A 17,402-nucleotide genomic window follows, 5' to 3' on the forward strand; every position below is an offset into this window, starting at 1 on the left:
ATGATGCCATGCCTCCAATTGTCGCATTCCTCAAAAGCATTTAACGTTTTCACCTGAATATTTTCCCCTCCAGTAATGCCATCTTCTCTTTAAAGCAAATGTGTTTCCCGCTGTTTCTCTCCATGACCATGATTAAGAGCTCTGTCGTGTCAGTGACGACAGCCTTATTTAGTTTCAGAACAAATGAATTTGTACACGTTGCATTATCATTCACTTCCCGGTGTATGGCTCTCCATGTTGGCCAGGGCGTGTGAGCAGCTTTGACACACATGTTTGAAACTTATTCAAAAACAGAAAGTGCTGAAGACACTAACCAGTCTGACAGCATCTGTGGAGTGAAAGCAGAGTTAATCTTTCGGGTTCTGTGACTGTTCTCAAAGCACCCAGTAAGTCCAACAATTTTTGTTTTTGTTTCAGATTTCCTGTATCCAATGATCTTTGCTATATTGAAAATGTATTCTGTAACTTTTCATTTTTGAAGGAACTCAGAGGTCTGGCAACATCTCAGAGACAGGGAAACAATGTTAATGTTTCAGGTCCCTGTAAATCTTCTTCAGACGTGTAAAGGATTGGAAAGTGAGCGCTTTAGTATCTTGGCAGAGGTGGGAAAGAGTGTTTGGAGGCCCAGTGTGAAAGACAAATGGGCTTGAAATTGTTGTGAAAGAGACACAGGTATATAATGGGTGTAAATTAATGTGTAAATATTAGAAATTGATTTTCTCTGTTGAATGGAACATAAACACGACACGAACTTAGGGAGCCCAGGAGGGAGAGTGTACGGAAATTGGAGAACAGCCATAGTGGGTTCAGGCTGTGAATTTATGGAATTCAATATGACAGACTGTAACGTACCAAAGTGTAAAGTGAGGTGTTACTCGAGCGTGGGTTGTGCTTCATTGGAACATTGCAGCAGTCTGCATTTTCTTAGAATCCCGACAGTGTGAAAACAGGCCCTTCTGCACAACAGATCTATTCTGACCCTCCAAAGAGTATGCGAACCAATCCTATTCTCTACCCTAATACTATACGGAGACCATTGACTATTGCACCTAACATCAACATCCCTGAACACAATCGGCAATTCAGCATGACCTGTTCACCTAACCTGCACAACTTTGAACTGTGGCAGGAAACTAGAACACCCAGAGGAAATCGAACCCAGTTCCCTGATGCTGTGAGGCACCAGTGCAAACCACTGAGACACCGTGCCATCCAGGACCGAAATATTATAAGACCACAACTCTATACGAGCAGAAATGAAGCCATTTGGACCATCAAGTCTGCTCCGGCATTCGATCACGAATGATAGATTTTCAACCCCATTTCCCTGCTTCCTGCCAGTTATCTTTGATCCCCTTGTCAATCAAGAACTTATCTGAGTCTGTTTTAATTATACTAAATAGAACGTAGAACAGGACAGCACAGAACAGGCCCTTTGGGCCACGATGTTGTCCTGAGATTTAATCTTAATATAAAATATAGTAATTTAACCTATGCACCCCTCAACTCACTGCTATTCACGTGCAGGTTCATCAGTCGCTTAAATGTCCCCAATGACTTTACTTCCACCAACAGAGCTGGTAATGCATTCCATGCTTTCACAACTCTCTGCATAAAGAACCTACCTCTGACGTCTCCCTTTTACCTTCCTCGTAAATCTTCAAAATATGAATTATCGTACTAGTCAATCCTACCCTGGGGAAAAGTCTCTGGGTATTGACTCTCTCTATTCCTCTCATTATTTTGTACACCTCGATCAGATCTCCTCTCTCCTCTTTGTCTCCAGAAAGGTCCAAGCTTGTTCAACTTTTCTTCATGAAGCAAGCCCTTCAGTCCAGGCAGCATCCTGGTAAACTTTCTTTGCACCCTCTCTAAAGCTCCTGTATCTTTCCTATAGTAGGGGGTCCACAACTGGACACAATATTCCGAGTGTGGTCTCACCAGGGACTTGTAGAGCTGCAGAAAAAAAAACTTTGTGGCTCTTAAGCTCAATCCCCCTGTTAATGAAAGCCAAAACAGCATATGCTTTCTTGATACCCTATCCACTTGCGTGGCATCTTTGAGGGATCTATGCACTTGCGCACGCAGATCCCTCTGTTCCTCCACACTGCCAAGAATCCTGTATTTAATGCTATATTCAGGATTCGAATTTGACCTTCCAAAATGAATCACTTCGCATTTACCCAGGTTGAACTCCATCTGCCATTTCTCAGCCCAGCTCTGCATCCTGTCTATGTCGTGTTGCAGCCTGCAGTAGCCCTCTATACTATCGATGACGCCTCCAATCTTTGTGTCATAAGCAAATTTACGAACCCACCCCATAACCTCCTCATCCAAGTCATTTATAAAAATTAAAAAGAGCAGAGGCCCAAGGACATAGCCCTGTGGGATCCCTCTCAACACTGTCCTCCAAGCAGAATATTTTCCATCTACAACCACTGTCTGCCTTCTGATAGCCAGCCAATTCTGAATCCAGATAACCAAATCTCCCTGTATCCCATACTTCCTGACTTTATGACTGAGCCTTCCATGGGGAACCCTATCAAATGCCTTGCTGAAGTTCACATGCACCACGTCCACTGCTCGACCGTCGTCGACCTGTCTTGACACCTCCTCAAAGAAATCAATCAGATTTGTGAGGCATGACCTGCCCCTCACAAAGCCATCTTTAATCACACAATGCTTTGCCAAATAGTCATAAATCCTATCCCTCAGAATTTTTTCCAAACTTTGCTGACCGCAAACATAAGATTGACTTGTCAGGGATTTCCCTATTACCCTTCTTGAAATAAGGAACAAAATTCGCCTCCTTCCAATACTCCGGTATGACTCCTGTGGAGACTGAGGAATCAAATATCCTCACCAGCAGCTTAGCAAACGCCTTTCTCGCTTGCCGGAGCTGTCTAGGATAAATCTGGCCCTGGGGACGTATCTATATTAATGTTTTCCAAAATTTCTACCACATCAATTTCATCAATCTTGATCTGGACCAGCTCCTCTAAGTTTTCATTTGCAGGAAGTTCCCTTTCCCTGGTGAAAATCGAAGCAAAAAACTCATTTAGGACTTCCCCGATCTGCTCAGACTCCACGCATAAGTTCCCTACTCTATCCCTGATTGGCCCCACCTTCTCCCTAATTATTCCCTTATTCCTCACGTATGAGAAAAAAGCTTTGGGATTCTCCCTAATCCTTCTTGTCAAGCCTTTTTAATGCCCCATCATGGCTCGCCTCGGTCCATTTATGAGCTCCTTTCTAGCAAGCCTGTAATCCTCTAAAGCTGTGTTAGATTCTTGCTTCCTCCATCTTCCGTAAGCTGCCTGCTTCCTTTTGACGAGAAGTTCCTCTGTTCTCGTCATCCAAGGTTCCTTAATCTTAAACCCTTCTTACCTGTCTCAGAGGAACAAATTTGTGTATCACTCGCAACAACTGCTCCTTAAGCAGTCTCCATATGCCTGCTGTGCCCTTTCTATGGAACAATTGCTCCCAGTCTGTACTTCCCAACTCCTGTCTGATAGTATCATAATTTCCTTTTCCCTAATGAAATATCTTCCTTCAGAAACTGCTCCTTTCACTCTCCCAGACTGTGCTACATGTGAGGCAGTTGTGATCACTTTCAACAAAGTGCTCTCCCAACATTAGTTCTGACACCTGTCCTGGCTCTTTGCCGAACACCAAATGCAAAATAGCCTCTCCCCTTGTTGGTCTATCTCCATACTGAGCAAGGAAACTATCTTGAACATACCTGACAAAAACGGCTTCATCCCCACCATCTGCACTTAGGAGGTTCCAGTCGATATTGGAAAAGTTGAAATCACTCATAACATTAACCCTGCTACGTTTGCACTTTTATGGAGTCTGCCCGTCTATGAGATCTTCAATCTCTCTACTGCTATTAGATGGCCTGTCGAAAACTCCCAAATCCGGTGACTGTTCCCTTGCTGTTCCTAACTTCCACTCATACTGACTCAGTAGACAAACCTTCCTCAACAACCTTCATTTCTGTAGCTGTGACGCCCTCTCTGATTAGCAATGTGACATCCTCTCCTCATTTTCCACCCACCCCGTTCTTTTTTAGATAAGATAAGATTACTTACAGAGTGGAACCAGGCCCTTCGGCCCAACAAGTCCACAGAACCCTCCACAGAACAACCCACCCAGAACCATTCCCCTACATTTACCCCTTCATTTAACATTACGGGCAATTAAGCATGTGCCAGTTCACCTAATCTGCACATTTTTGGATTATGGAGGGAAATTGGAGCACACCCACGGGGAAAATGTGCAAACTCCACACAGACAGTTCCCTGAGTTGGGAATTGAACCCTGGTGTCTGGCGCTATGAGGCAGCAGTACTAATCATTGAGACTCTGTGCTGCCCCGAAACATATTTAAACGTTTTAAACCCTGGAACATCAAGCAACCATCCCTGCCCCTGTGAAACCTACGTCTCCGCATGGCCACGATATCGTAGCCTCAAGTACTGATCCATAATCTAAGTTTGTCACTCTTAGTTCAGACATTCCTTGCATTAAAGCAGATGCCCTTTAACTGATCCCTTTGTTTCATGGCGTGAGAAACCTTCCTGATAGATTCAATATATCCTCTCACTGTCCCGTCTGCAACTAAACCCCTCTAAGACATGTGGTCTTGTTCCTAACCCCCTCCCAAACGCGTTTTAAACACGCCAGAATCACACGAGCAAATCTCCCAAACAGGCCACTTGTGCCCCTCCAGTTTAGGTGCAATGCGTCCTTCATGTACAGGTCCCACCTTACCCAGAAGGTATCCCGATGGTCTAGGTATCTGAAGCCCTCCCTCCTGCACCAGCCCCGCAGCCAATTGTAAATCTGCATTCGCTGACTGTTCCTCATCTCACTAGCTCGTGGCACCGGTAGCAAACCTGAGATCACTACTCTACTCGTCCTGCTCTTCAGCTTCCAAACTAACTCTCTGTAGTCACTTTTCAGATCCCCAGTCCCTTTCCTGGCTATATCGTTGGTGCCAAATGATCTGGTTTCCACAGCCTTCTGTGGTAAGGAATTCCACAATGTCACTACTCTCTGGCTAAAGACGTTTCACCTTATCCCCGTTCTAATGGGTTTTCCCTTTTCTCTACGCCGGTGTCCTCCTGCCAGTGCCAACGTCCTCCCAATTTTGTCTGTATCCAGGTCATTCAGTATTCTGTAAATTTCAATATGATTTCCCCCCCCCCCACCCATCCTTCTAATCTCCATCGAGTATAAACCCAGAGTTCTCCAATGTTCCTAATGTGTTAAGTTTTTCATTTCTGGTGAACCTTCTCTTGACACACACCAAGGCTACTACATCCTTCCTGAGGTATGAGGCACAAAATACTGGAAATGTGGTCTGACCAGAGCCTTAGAAAGCCTCAGAATCCCCGCCATTATATCCTACTCCTCTCGAGATGAATGACAACATCGTATATGCCTTCTTAACTACTGACTGAACCTGCAGGTTTATATCAGGCAAATCCTGCTCTTGAAATCCCAAGTCCCTTTGTTCCTCAGATTTCTGATTTTTCTTCCCATTTAGTAAATAGTCCATGCCTGTATTCTTCATACCAAAGTGCATGACCTCACACTGCCCCAAATTGCATTCCATCTGCTACTCCTTTTCCCACTCTCCGAAACTGTCGAAATCATTCTGCAGGTTCCCTGCCTCCTCAATATTACATGCATCTCCACCTATCTTGGCTTCATCTGCAAACGTAGCCAGAATGTCTTCTGTCCCGCCACTCAGATCATTAACCTATAAAGTGAAATGTTGTGACTCTTGTGGAACACTGCAAGTCACCGGCTGCCATCCTGCATCCTCAATCTGCATCCTGTAAGAGAGGCAATCTTTTACCCATGCTAGTACCTATCCTCTGAGAACCATGGGTCCTTATCTTACTCTGCAGCCTCCTGTGGGGGACCATGTCAGAGGCCTTCTGGAAGTTCAGATAGGTAACTCTCTATTGTCCAAACCGTTGTTACCTCCTCAAAGAATTCTCATTATCTTGAGAGCAATGTAGGTTCTTGAAATGGGGAGCAATCAGAATGACAATGTCATTCCGACAGAGAGAGTGGAGATGTTCATCAAATCAGTTTCTGTTTAGCTCAGTAATGTAAAGGAGACTGCATTGTCAGCAGCAATGATAGGAGATTGGATTGAAAGCGTATAAGTGAAATGCTGCTTCACCTGGATTGTGTTTAGAGCCTTGGACAGTGAAGAGGGAAGAGATGAATGGGCAAAGGGGAAGATGTGTTTACTGGTGCTGTCCTGCTGGAGGTGGTAGAGGTGGCGGAAGATGATTCTGTGAATGCAGATTCTAGTGCAGAAGGAAGTGTGGACAAGGGGAGATCTATCATTGTTCTGGGTAGGAAGGGACGGAGTGAGGGCAGAAGTGAGGGAGATGGGCCAGACACAGCTGAAAACTCAGTCCATCAGATTTAGGGGATTTCTCGTTTGAGAGAAAAGAATGACATGTAGGAATCTTCCCATTGGAATGTGGCATCATCGAACAGAAATGACAGAGCCAGGGAAACTGGGAGAATGGAGTCACCTTTAGCTGATCATGTGTTCAGCCACATACGTAGGTTCCCCCCGAATGACTGAAAAGAGCCAGGCATTTCAAATGCAGATATATGTCATATATCTGGTCAAATACGGAGTGTGAAAATAGACACAGATGAAGGTCAGCAGATATGTGTGTGGCGGGGGTGGGGTGTTGGGGGAGGAATGTGGGAACATTTAAGCAGGTACTAATTAATAACTCTCAGTAATGTTTGGCTCTAGTGAAAAAGAAGATGATATGAAAATGTGAAGATGAACCATCCATGATGAACAAATGCTGTGAAGTATGCTAATCAATCACAAACTAAAGAATTCAGATTGTTAATCGTTGGCCACATTTGGGTAGTTAACTTTTGGAACAAGAAGCAGATTGTATAAAACAAAATACAAAGAAACAACATTTCAAAACTGGCAAGAATATTAAAAGAAACTAACCGCAAGAGTTTTCCCATATCGAATAAAAAACTTTCATGATGTGTGTGTGACCCTTGGAAGGAAGGCAGGAAAGAATATGTGGGACACCTGTAAGATGTGACTGGGGAACTGATTTCAGGGAACATGCAGAGAAGTTAAAACATTATTTTACATTGTTCCTCGCAGGGGAAGGCACGAAGAGTTTCAATATTATAAACAAAATTGTAGTCAGATGAAAGTTTTGCATTGTCTCTCACAAAATGAACAATGCTTTTCTCAAACAGAAAAGACCAAAGGTAAACAGCTCATCAGCAATTCATAGCTTGTTTTGATAGAAATGGTTACAGAGTGACTGGTGGCACTGTGTGAAATATTCCATTACTCCTGGGATTACAGGAGTGTTCCAGTGAAACTGGCGAAACTCCAAAGTGGCGTCTGTCTTCAAGAAGAGAGTGAGTCTTCAAGTGTTTAGGTGCTCATTTTGTTTGATTAGTGGAGCATATTTGAGAGGATTAATGGCCTCATGATGCACTTTCATCCTGAGTGATTTAAAAAAAAGTAAAACTCTGCTCCTTCCTCTGATGCGTTGCATATTGGGGGATGAACATTTTGCTGAAATTGAATTATTTTGAGAATTATTTGGAACATTGTACGAACGACATCAACCAGAGAATTCTAGAAACTGCACTCATAAGAACATTTTATAACCATGTGGGGGTATTGCGTAGGTGAGAGAGAGAGAGAGAGAGAGAGAGAGAGAGAGAGAGAGAGAAAGAGAGAAGGTGCTTTATTGCAGTAGTAAGAGTGATGGAGCCTTATTCTGGGGAAGGCACTAACAGATATACAATGTGTGTGAGAGAGTAGAGAGAATACGTTGACACTTATCCTGACAGAACGGGGAAGGTTATTGATGCTTTTCCTGTATTGCTGGACTTTTCTTTGGACGCAGATACTGCACTGAGCTGGGTGGTGTGCTCAGACCATGGTCTGGGAAGAGAATGATCCCCCTCTGTACTAGACCATTCACCATGACCTCCGTGCCTCTGTCGTCAAGCTGTGGTGTAATTTCCCTTTATCTGCCATGCTCGGATAAACTGTGCAGGGCAGTTCCAAACTGAGAAAACTCAACCATGTGCCCATTGGCCTTTTTATGATGGCAGCAGTACCAGTGATCACTGAATATACAGGGGCATCCGGGCGATGGTGAGCACCTCCAGCCATAATGGGTGGGAAAATCGTGCTGGCGTTGAATGAGAGGGACACCATGGGGTAGGGTGGGTAGTTAATGAGGTGAGTTCGATAAGATAACATCAGGAAACTAGCTCTGCCTCGTGCAGATATTCCTTCTGTCACATTCAATGAAAATGGCACTGAGACAAATTATTGTACGATTCAGCCCAGTGAGTCGAAAACTCTGCTGATCCTACTCCCAGTTACAACGCTGCAGGACAAATGCTTATCGAAAATTCTATATTGCAAGACGCTATCGAAATATTCTCATTTCACAATTTTTAAACCTACCATCAGATCATTCTCTGAAATACTCTCTCAATCTCCCCCTGTCTTTTAACCAAGTACCTCCGAGTTGTTGGTATTTAAACTGATTCCCCTGCCATCTCTCTCTGGCAGTGAGTTTCACATCCACAGCACTCCTGTGTCATGCCACACTGGAGATATGGAGCTGTAAATGGAGAGGTGCTGCACATCTATCACTTCCAGCATGAGCTGCAAGGTTCCCCACGCTGGGCAGTGATCTAACAGAGTGTTACACAGCAATGCAGCGATTGGTGCACACAGCTTCGTATGCTGGGAAGGTACCTGCTCCAGATTAAAAGATAAATTCACTGCTATTTACTGTACAGCTCCCCATGTTGCACAGATATCCAGTCCGTGTGTATAGAACAATGTCTTTCTGTGTTCTGCACAGCACCCTGTGTTGAACAGATCATTTTGTCCAAATTTATTGATCAGTGCACTGTTGGACATATAAGTAGTGAACCTGTGAGCTCTGAACAGTGTTCGATCCTGGACGGATTGCTGAGCAGTGCACTAGCCTGGTCTCCGCAGTGCTTCATGCTGAGCAGTGACATCATCTGGGCTTATGCGTGTCTGGGATGGATCTGAGAGGTGGATTGAGTATCCGATATAATTCCTGACATGATTATCACTTCTCTGGCTCAGCCCATTCCGCTGGTAAATGTGAGGTGTTATGTTTGAGATAGAATTTACTTGGTCAAAATATTTGACATTAAGCAAAACACTATTTATTCGAAGACTGTCGATAAAAGACAACAAAATGAAGACGAACTTGCAATAACTTAATTCTGTTCGAAAACTTAGAAGAATAATAGTTTATTGAACTACTAGACAGTAATGGTTCCAATATGGTATCAACCGATAAACACAACAATGTCAAAAAACAAATGCAAGAAACAGATTGTCTGACGTGTAGTTCTCCACTCCAGGAGGAAAGGACATCAAAAGGCAGTTCTGAGAGAAATCTTAGAGAGTGTGTGTAGCACCCGGGAGAGATTTACTGCCTTACAACTCTGCTGAGACCCCATCAATAACTGGTGAAAGGTAAAAGTAAGAATCCTGGTTCTGTAAGAGTTTGACCATCACTCCACAAGACAAGGTCGCAGCTGTAAGAACACAAGGAATGGACTGTACGTACATCGTCTATGGCTCTGTAGGTGTCTCTCAAAAATGCTGAAACCCACCTAAGCCATTTAATGCTGGACAGACAGAAGTCAAAGTTAAACTTAAATAAATGAAACAAAAAGACGCAGCGGGCCTGGTGATCAGACACAGACGGCCTCGGGAGCCCAGCAATTCCTATATTGCCAAAACACAGCAGATTCATCGAGCTTGTGAAGAGAAAGAATTGTGTCTCTCCCCCACCTCGATGTTTACAACTGGAGATGTGCCATGAGCCCAATAATCTGCGATATCAAAATCCCAGCCACCCCAAGTATTATTGTGATATATCAGAGTTGCCGTGAAATGGGGTTAACTGTAGCTGTTTGTTCAGTGACTGTGATTAATATCAGTCTTCCCGGACCTAACTGGGTCACTGAAGGATTTCCCTCTTCCATAATTCGGGACTTCTTTCAACTTATTTTGCCCTAGTATTCGGGGCAGAGTCAAACTCAACAAGATTGGGATCAGCAGCTACAGAGAAAGAGCGAGAGATCAGAACCTGAGAACATTAGAATGGTCCAACAATGGATTTTAATTTGAGAACATGAGACTGGAATGTTCCAACAATGAATCAGAATCTGAGAACGTTAGACTGGAATGTTACAACAGTGGACAGGAGTTTATCCTGGGGTCTTCACTGGGTTTCTCAGGATTGGCCGCGGTTAGAGTTGCGGATACTAGCCGTACTGATAATTATTCAAGTTGGGTACTATCCCATCCTCGCTATTACTGGTGTGCCTGGTAAGTCTATCTCTATCAATTCTATGTGTGATGCTGAATGTTATTGCTATTCTGGTTGATTATATTCAACAAAAACATAAACGTTCAGTCACTTCCTTCTCATGCATTTCCAAAATACTTACTCATAAACACCTGAGAAGGTAAAAGACTGTTCGGAACCTTGAGTCTCCATTTACCGTGAACTGTATTGTATCTCCATATTCTCTCTGTCATCAAACCTGCCGACACCCACCTATATAATATCCCCAATCTCCAGCCCTGCCTGAGTTCTGTTGCTGACTTTTCCATCACCTACCCCTTCGTTAACGACAGATTTTATGGCTCCAGTTCTCTTCTGACCTCTCTTCCAGTTACAAATAGTTTGACCACAAACATGTTCTTGTCTCTACAGTTACTTCACAACAGGGACTCTTAAACAGAGTAATAATGTCACTGACTGTGTAATTCAGAGGCACGGGTTATGACTCGAAAATCATTGTCTGAAATTCTATCAAAGCCGATGACTAAATTTAAATTCCAATATCAAAAATTGGAATGAAGTCTATTTTCACTCATGGCAAGCATAAACCACTGTCTGAACTAAGTGTCACCTCAGATCCACAACAATATGGTTGCCTCCATATTGTCTTGACAAATGGCCGTGTGGTCAAGGGCAGTTAGGATGGACAAAATTGCTGCCCTTGCCAGTGATGCTGGCATCCCGCGAAACAACAACATTAAAGGTGAAATAACCAAGGAAATGAGGATGCCGGCGATCTGAAATAAAATTCTCCACCGTCTGAAAGAATGTTGGAGAATCTCAGCAGGTATGGCAGTCTGTCGGAAAAAAAAAACAAATAACGTTTCAAGGTTAGTGAACCTATCAAAACTGAATAAAACTGAGAAATAATATTATTATATCAGGGATGGATGGTAGGGTGAGCGGGAGGTTTGTGTTGAGTGGATGATGTCCAGCAAAAGAGAGAAAGTGAGAGTGAATGAGAGACAGATGGACAGAGAGAGAGAGAGAGAAAGGAAACGCAAGCAAAAGGATTGCTGATGATGGACTGGAAGGAAAACAGAATGGGAAGTTATTCTACCATTTCCCCTTTTCACATATTCCTGAGTATCATATTTATTATGGGATGTCCTTGCTTACCGTGAGTTATGTTCCCTCGATCTCTCTTATAGTCGCTGAGTTGTAGAGAAACGTAATGTTCAATGGTCAACTGTTTCTTTGGAGAGAGGAACTATTACTGTGCGACTGTGTAGAGATGTAAGAGCTTTCTCAGCCAGGAAGAGAAACTGAGGAGCTAAAAAAATGTATTGCTGGAAAAGCACAGCAGGTCAGGCAGCATCCAGAGATCAGGAGAATCGACGTTTCGGGCATGTGCCCTTCTTCTGGAATGAGGAAAGTGTGCCAAGCAGGCTAAGATACAAGGTAGGGAGGAGGGACTTGGGGGAGCTGCGTTGGAAATGCAATAGGTGGAAAGAGGTTAAAGTGAGGCTGACAGGCTGGAGAGGTGGTGGGGGCGGAGAGGTCAGGAAGAAGATTGCAGGTTAGGAAGGCGGTGCTGATTTCGAGGGATGGGATTGAGACAAGGTGGGGGGGGGGGAGTCGAAATGAGGAAGCTGGAGAAATCTGAATTCATCCCTTGTGGTTGGAGGGTACCCAGGCGGAAGATGAGGCACTCTTTCGCTCATGCCCGAAACGTCGATTCTCCTGATGTTTGGATGCTACCTGACCTGCTGTGCTTTTCCAGCAATACATTTCACAGCTCTGATCTCCAGTATCTGCAGTCCCCGCTGTCTCCTAGAGAAACTGAGGAGACCGAGGCATTTTCAATACTGAATGGATGCATTGTAGGTGTGGGGAATTCACTTGCTGCTGCCATCTGGAAAGTCAGTGGAGTCTCTGGGGATGGTGTTCTCAGGATAGTGATGTCAGCTAATTGGTTCATTCAGGGAGCCCCGGTGGTCTGGGGACCCCACTCTGAATACTGCATTTACAGTGTGTCTGGGTCCATGATAAACAATTGAGGCTGAGACTACAAATAAGCGAAACTGTACCAACAGGGAGGAGTGAGGCACTATGTTTTCCTCTCAGGGATTTCCAGGAACATTTGTCTAAGCTGCACCCATTCGGGTGTAAAGTGTAAAACTAGTTTGTCTCAAAACTAAGGTGGTCACTGAGCTGTATTCTCTCTTTCAGTATAACCTGTGTTCTCACACCAGTAGCAGGACTGCGCTGACACTCACGATGAATTAAACTGGATTGATTTTGGATCTTTGCAGGCAGCAGTGGGTAATATATCCACCATCTCTGAAGTGCAGTCCTCCAATGTATTCACGAGTTGAATGAAACCGTCTGCCTGCTGAGAGGAATGCATTGGTTCCATCTCCGCAGGGGAAGGTACAGAAACTACTTTCCACAAATATTAGGGAACATAGGGACTGGTAAAAACTGGAAACTGCAGGAAATCAGAATTAATGAAGTGTATGTTATTGAAAATCTAATTGAATTGAAGTTTCATAAGTTGCTGCATCTGATGAGCTCCATCCCAGAGTGATTGAGATGAGAACAAAGCTTGTGAAATAATTACTGATTATTCTTCAAAGCTAGTTAGATTCTGGAAAGGATCCTGCAGACTGGACAGCAGCTATTGTCAACCTAAATATTTAAAACAGGATGGAGAGGGAAAACAGAAAACTAAATAATTTGATGTCAGCTTTGAGAAAAAAAAATATTGGAACCTTTTATAAGGAACGTGACGATGAGACACTTGGAGAATAATGATACAATTTGGTACATTGGGCCTAGATTGAGGAAAGGGAAATGATCTTTGATAAACCTGTTTGTGGAGATTGTCCGTTGTGACATCGAAAGTTGAGAACCAATGGGATTGGTGTATTTGTATTTTTAGTAGACGCTTGACATGTCTGAATACAGGTGAGTGGGGAATGTTAGAGTCCATGGGTAGTTAGGGGTGGAATATATACCACATGGATTAAACATTGAGTAACGGAGATACGAGAAGAATACTGTTATTCTCTGGACTGAAGGATTGATGGGTGGCAGCAGGATCAGTGTTTGGGCAATAGCTGTTCACAAGGTATAAAAATGATTCAGATGTGAACAACAAATATCATCATGTACATTTATATTTATTAAATGGTAGAGAGATTGGCGAGTGCTTTTGTTGAAAAAGTCCTGGATGTCCTTGGTCACAAGTCACTGACAGAATTCATACAGGGGAAGGAAGTAAATGATACGTGGCTCTTCAGGTAAAATGATTGAAGTACAAAAGTTAGAAAATCTTTCCCACTGATCGTGTTTTGTTGAGATAGTATTTGGTGCTTTGTGTAAAGGTTTGGTCTGCTTTATAATCAATGATATCTTTGTCACCGAGACAGTGCAAAGGAGTTTGACCAGACTAAACACTGGCATGTTGTTACCATGAGGAGAGAGTGCAGTAACGATGTGCTTAATCTGTAGCGCTGTGAGAGAATAAGAAGTTGAAGCTTGATGGGTATGGACAGAAACCCATTATGACCCAAACAGCTAAATGGGGTGTCAATGTCATACTTTTCATTGGATGTTTGATTCACGACCGTTTACATGCATCTGCAGAACCCTCATGTCGATTGACAGCGAGGTGCAGGCTCTGAATGAACCCTGAACACTTTAATGCACAGTTAATGTGTGACACTGCATTGTGTGTCACTTTGTACACAGTCCTGTCAGCAGCCAAAACACCTTCATTCTGAAACAGTTAGTTATTCCCCACCGGTTTCTGACGTCCACGGAGATCATGGGCCTGCCTTCTTGGAGATGGAAGGTAACTTGGAGAATGGCTAAAAAATGTTGGCTTCATTCCGACTGCCAGAAACCCATGTTAAAGTAACACATATGTACCATGAGTAATTAAGCCATGTGGATCAATTTGGAGCAGTCTGTCTGTGCTGCCCCTGCTCCATTTGTTTGTGATGTTGGAGCATCTCTGCCATTTATCTGTTCCTGTGTTAGTGGCTTGACAATCTGAATAACCTCTTCCTGATCCTTTGTAAGTGACTCCGGGTGTGAAATGGTTCTTTCTGATCCCATGTACGTGACATGTGGGAGAGAGCAGACTCGCATCTTGCTGTGCAACAGGCAGGAGGGACTGAAAGGGCTATCCTTCTTTTGCCCAGTAGTTTTTATGGGATGAATGGCTTCCCCACATTCTCGTGAAACCAGATTGAGCTGCTGAATGAACTTGTCCTTTTACTTTGGAAATGTACTATGCTGTTACATAAATGTCACCCAGACTTTAACAACACGGTCTTGAATGTTGTCCGAGTCTTGCTGTACATGGTCACAGATTGTTTCAAGAGCTGAAGAGGGACAATCTGTCCTGAAAACTTTGTAGACTTCAGTGAATGCCCCCTCTTCTGCTGGCACGGTGACTCAGTAGCTAACACTGCTGCCTCATAGCATCAGGGTCCCAGGTTTGATTCGAGCCTTGGGCAACTGTCTATGTGGGGTTTGCACATTCCCCACTTGTCTGCATGAGTTTCCTTTGGGTGCTCCGGTTTCCTCTCACAGTCCGAATATGTGCACGCAGGGTGAATTGGCCATACTAAATTGTCCATCTTGTTAGGTGAATTAGTCAGAAGGAAATGTGTTTGGGTGGGTTACTCTTCGGAGGGTTGGTGTGGACTGGTTCGGCCGACGTGCCTGTTTAAACATTGTAGGGAATCTAATCTGCTCAGTTTGGACTCAATGGGCTGAATAGCCTTCTTCCACACTGTAGGGATTCTATGATGCCAAACTGGAGATGCCTGAGCTGAGGAAGCTACGCTGAGGATCTCCTGCAGATGTGTCCCACGGCTGAGATGATTGATGCCCACCAATGATAATCACGTTCCCTTGTGCCGTGAATGACTCCAAGCAGTGTAGAGGTCATAATTAATTCTCAGTAAGTGTGATTTTGTTCAGGTTCCTTGATGTCATCCTCAGTCAAATATTGCCTTGAGTTCAGGGTCAGTCTCTCTTACCTGAGCCCCTGCGTCACCTCTTTTGTTCATATCAATAGGTCATGGTGCAGAAGCAGAGAAGGTTTTCTTCAAACAGAGGGTAGTGAATGTCAGGAATTCTCTTACACAGAGAGTTAGGGGAGCTAGATCACTGAAAGGGTCCAGCGGTGTCCCGCTGGGATCAGTTCAGTGACCTCTGCTCTCTGTTATCTTCAAAATGACTTGGATGTGGGTGTTGAAGAGTTGGCTAGTAAGTTTGCTGATGACACAAAGGTGGTTGGAGTGGTACAGAATGTGGAGGGTTATTGTAGGTTGCAATGGGACATCGACAGGATGCAGAGCTGGGCTGAGAAGTGGCACATGGAGTTCAAACTGAAGTAATTCACTTTGCAAGCTGGAATGTGAACGCAGAATACATGGTTAAAGGCAGGATTCTTGGCAGTGTGGAGAAACAGAGGGATCCTGGCGTCTGTGTCCACAGATCCCTCAAAGCTGCCACCCAAGTTAATCAGGTTGTTAAGAAGGCGTATGGTATGTTGGCTTTCAGTTGCAGGGGGATTGAGTTTAAGAGCCGCGAGGTTATGCTGCAGCTCGATAGAGCCCTGCTCAGACCGCACAGGGAATATTGTGTTCAGTTCTGGTCTCCTCATTATAGGAAGGATAATGAAGCTTTTGAGAGTGTAAAGAGGAGATTTACCAGGATGCTGCCTGGACTAGAAGTCTTACGAAGAAACTGCGAGGGAGCGAGGGCTTTTCTCATTGGAGGAAAAATAGATGAGAGGTGACTTGATAGGGGTGTACAAGATGATGAGAGGCAGATAGAGAGTGAATAGCCAGAGACATTTTCCCATGGCAGAAATGTCTATCACTAGGTGGCATAATTTTAAGGTAATTGGATTAAGTTTTAAGGGAGATATCAGAGGTAGATTATTTACACAGAGTGTGGTGGGTGTGTTGAATGCACTACAATCAGTGGTAGTAGAGTCAAATACGTGAGGGAAACTTCAGAGACTCTTGGATAGGCACATGGAACAAAGTGAATGGAAGCATGGAGGTTAGAGTAGGACAAACAACACAATGTCGAGGGCTGAAGGTCCAATCTGCATGCATTCATGTAGAACCTTGAGCTCAAAATCTGCATGAATTCATGTCAAGCTCTGTAATCTCACTTTTTAGCTTAGAATCAATTTAAACATCATGGCATCGTCAGAGAACACAGGGGGCCAGCACCTTCAACATTTTGTCTTGCTATCACCATTGTTCACAGCTCACCTGAGAATGCAACTTTTTTAAAAAAATAGATTTTGTGATTTACACATGAAAGAAGTGAAACTATCATGGTATTCTAACCGATGAAAGGCTTAACAGACAATCAATTTTTCCATGTATAATTTCAGTTACATCACACTGTAAATTTTTGCTCTAAATTCTGTGTTACGGTCGAGCCCTCCACTATCACCTGATGAACGAACGATGCTCCAAAAGCTAGTGTGCTTCCAATTAAACCTGTTGGACTATAACCTGGTGCTCTGTGATTTCTAACTTTGTACACCCCAGTCGAACACCAACATCTCCAAATCAGTACTGTTCTTTGTTCTGTGTTCTATGGAAGTGCTCAAGAAGACTTGGACATTAAGAAGATTTGAGAATTGGAGCAGGTCTGCCTTGATCTTAGTGAAGGGTAAGGCAGGCTTGGGATGTGAATGACCTGCACCTGTTTCTGATGCTCTCCCATTCTGTTATTGGAAAGTTAGAATGTGTTATTTTCCTGGAAGGTCTTTTATGGAATGTTGCAATCAGGGAGACCCGTGGATTTTGTGAGCCATCCCTGGGTGAGATTTGGGGGCTGTATTCACAGTGAATCTGGGTCTACAACATGATCAACAAATGAAGCACAAGATACAGAGAGGGGAGGTTTTGTAAAGAGAAGTGAGCAACCTCTTCCATATCTAGCCTGGGTCTTCCAATTACATTTT

Source organism: Chiloscyllium punctatum, unplaced genomic scaffold (genome assembly GCF_047496795.1).
Source record: "Chiloscyllium punctatum isolate Juve2018m unplaced genomic scaffold, sChiPun1.3 scaffold_81, whole genome shotgun sequence".
Lineage (NCBI taxonomy): Eukaryota > Metazoa > Chordata > Chondrichthyes > Orectolobiformes > Hemiscylliidae > Chiloscyllium > Chiloscyllium punctatum.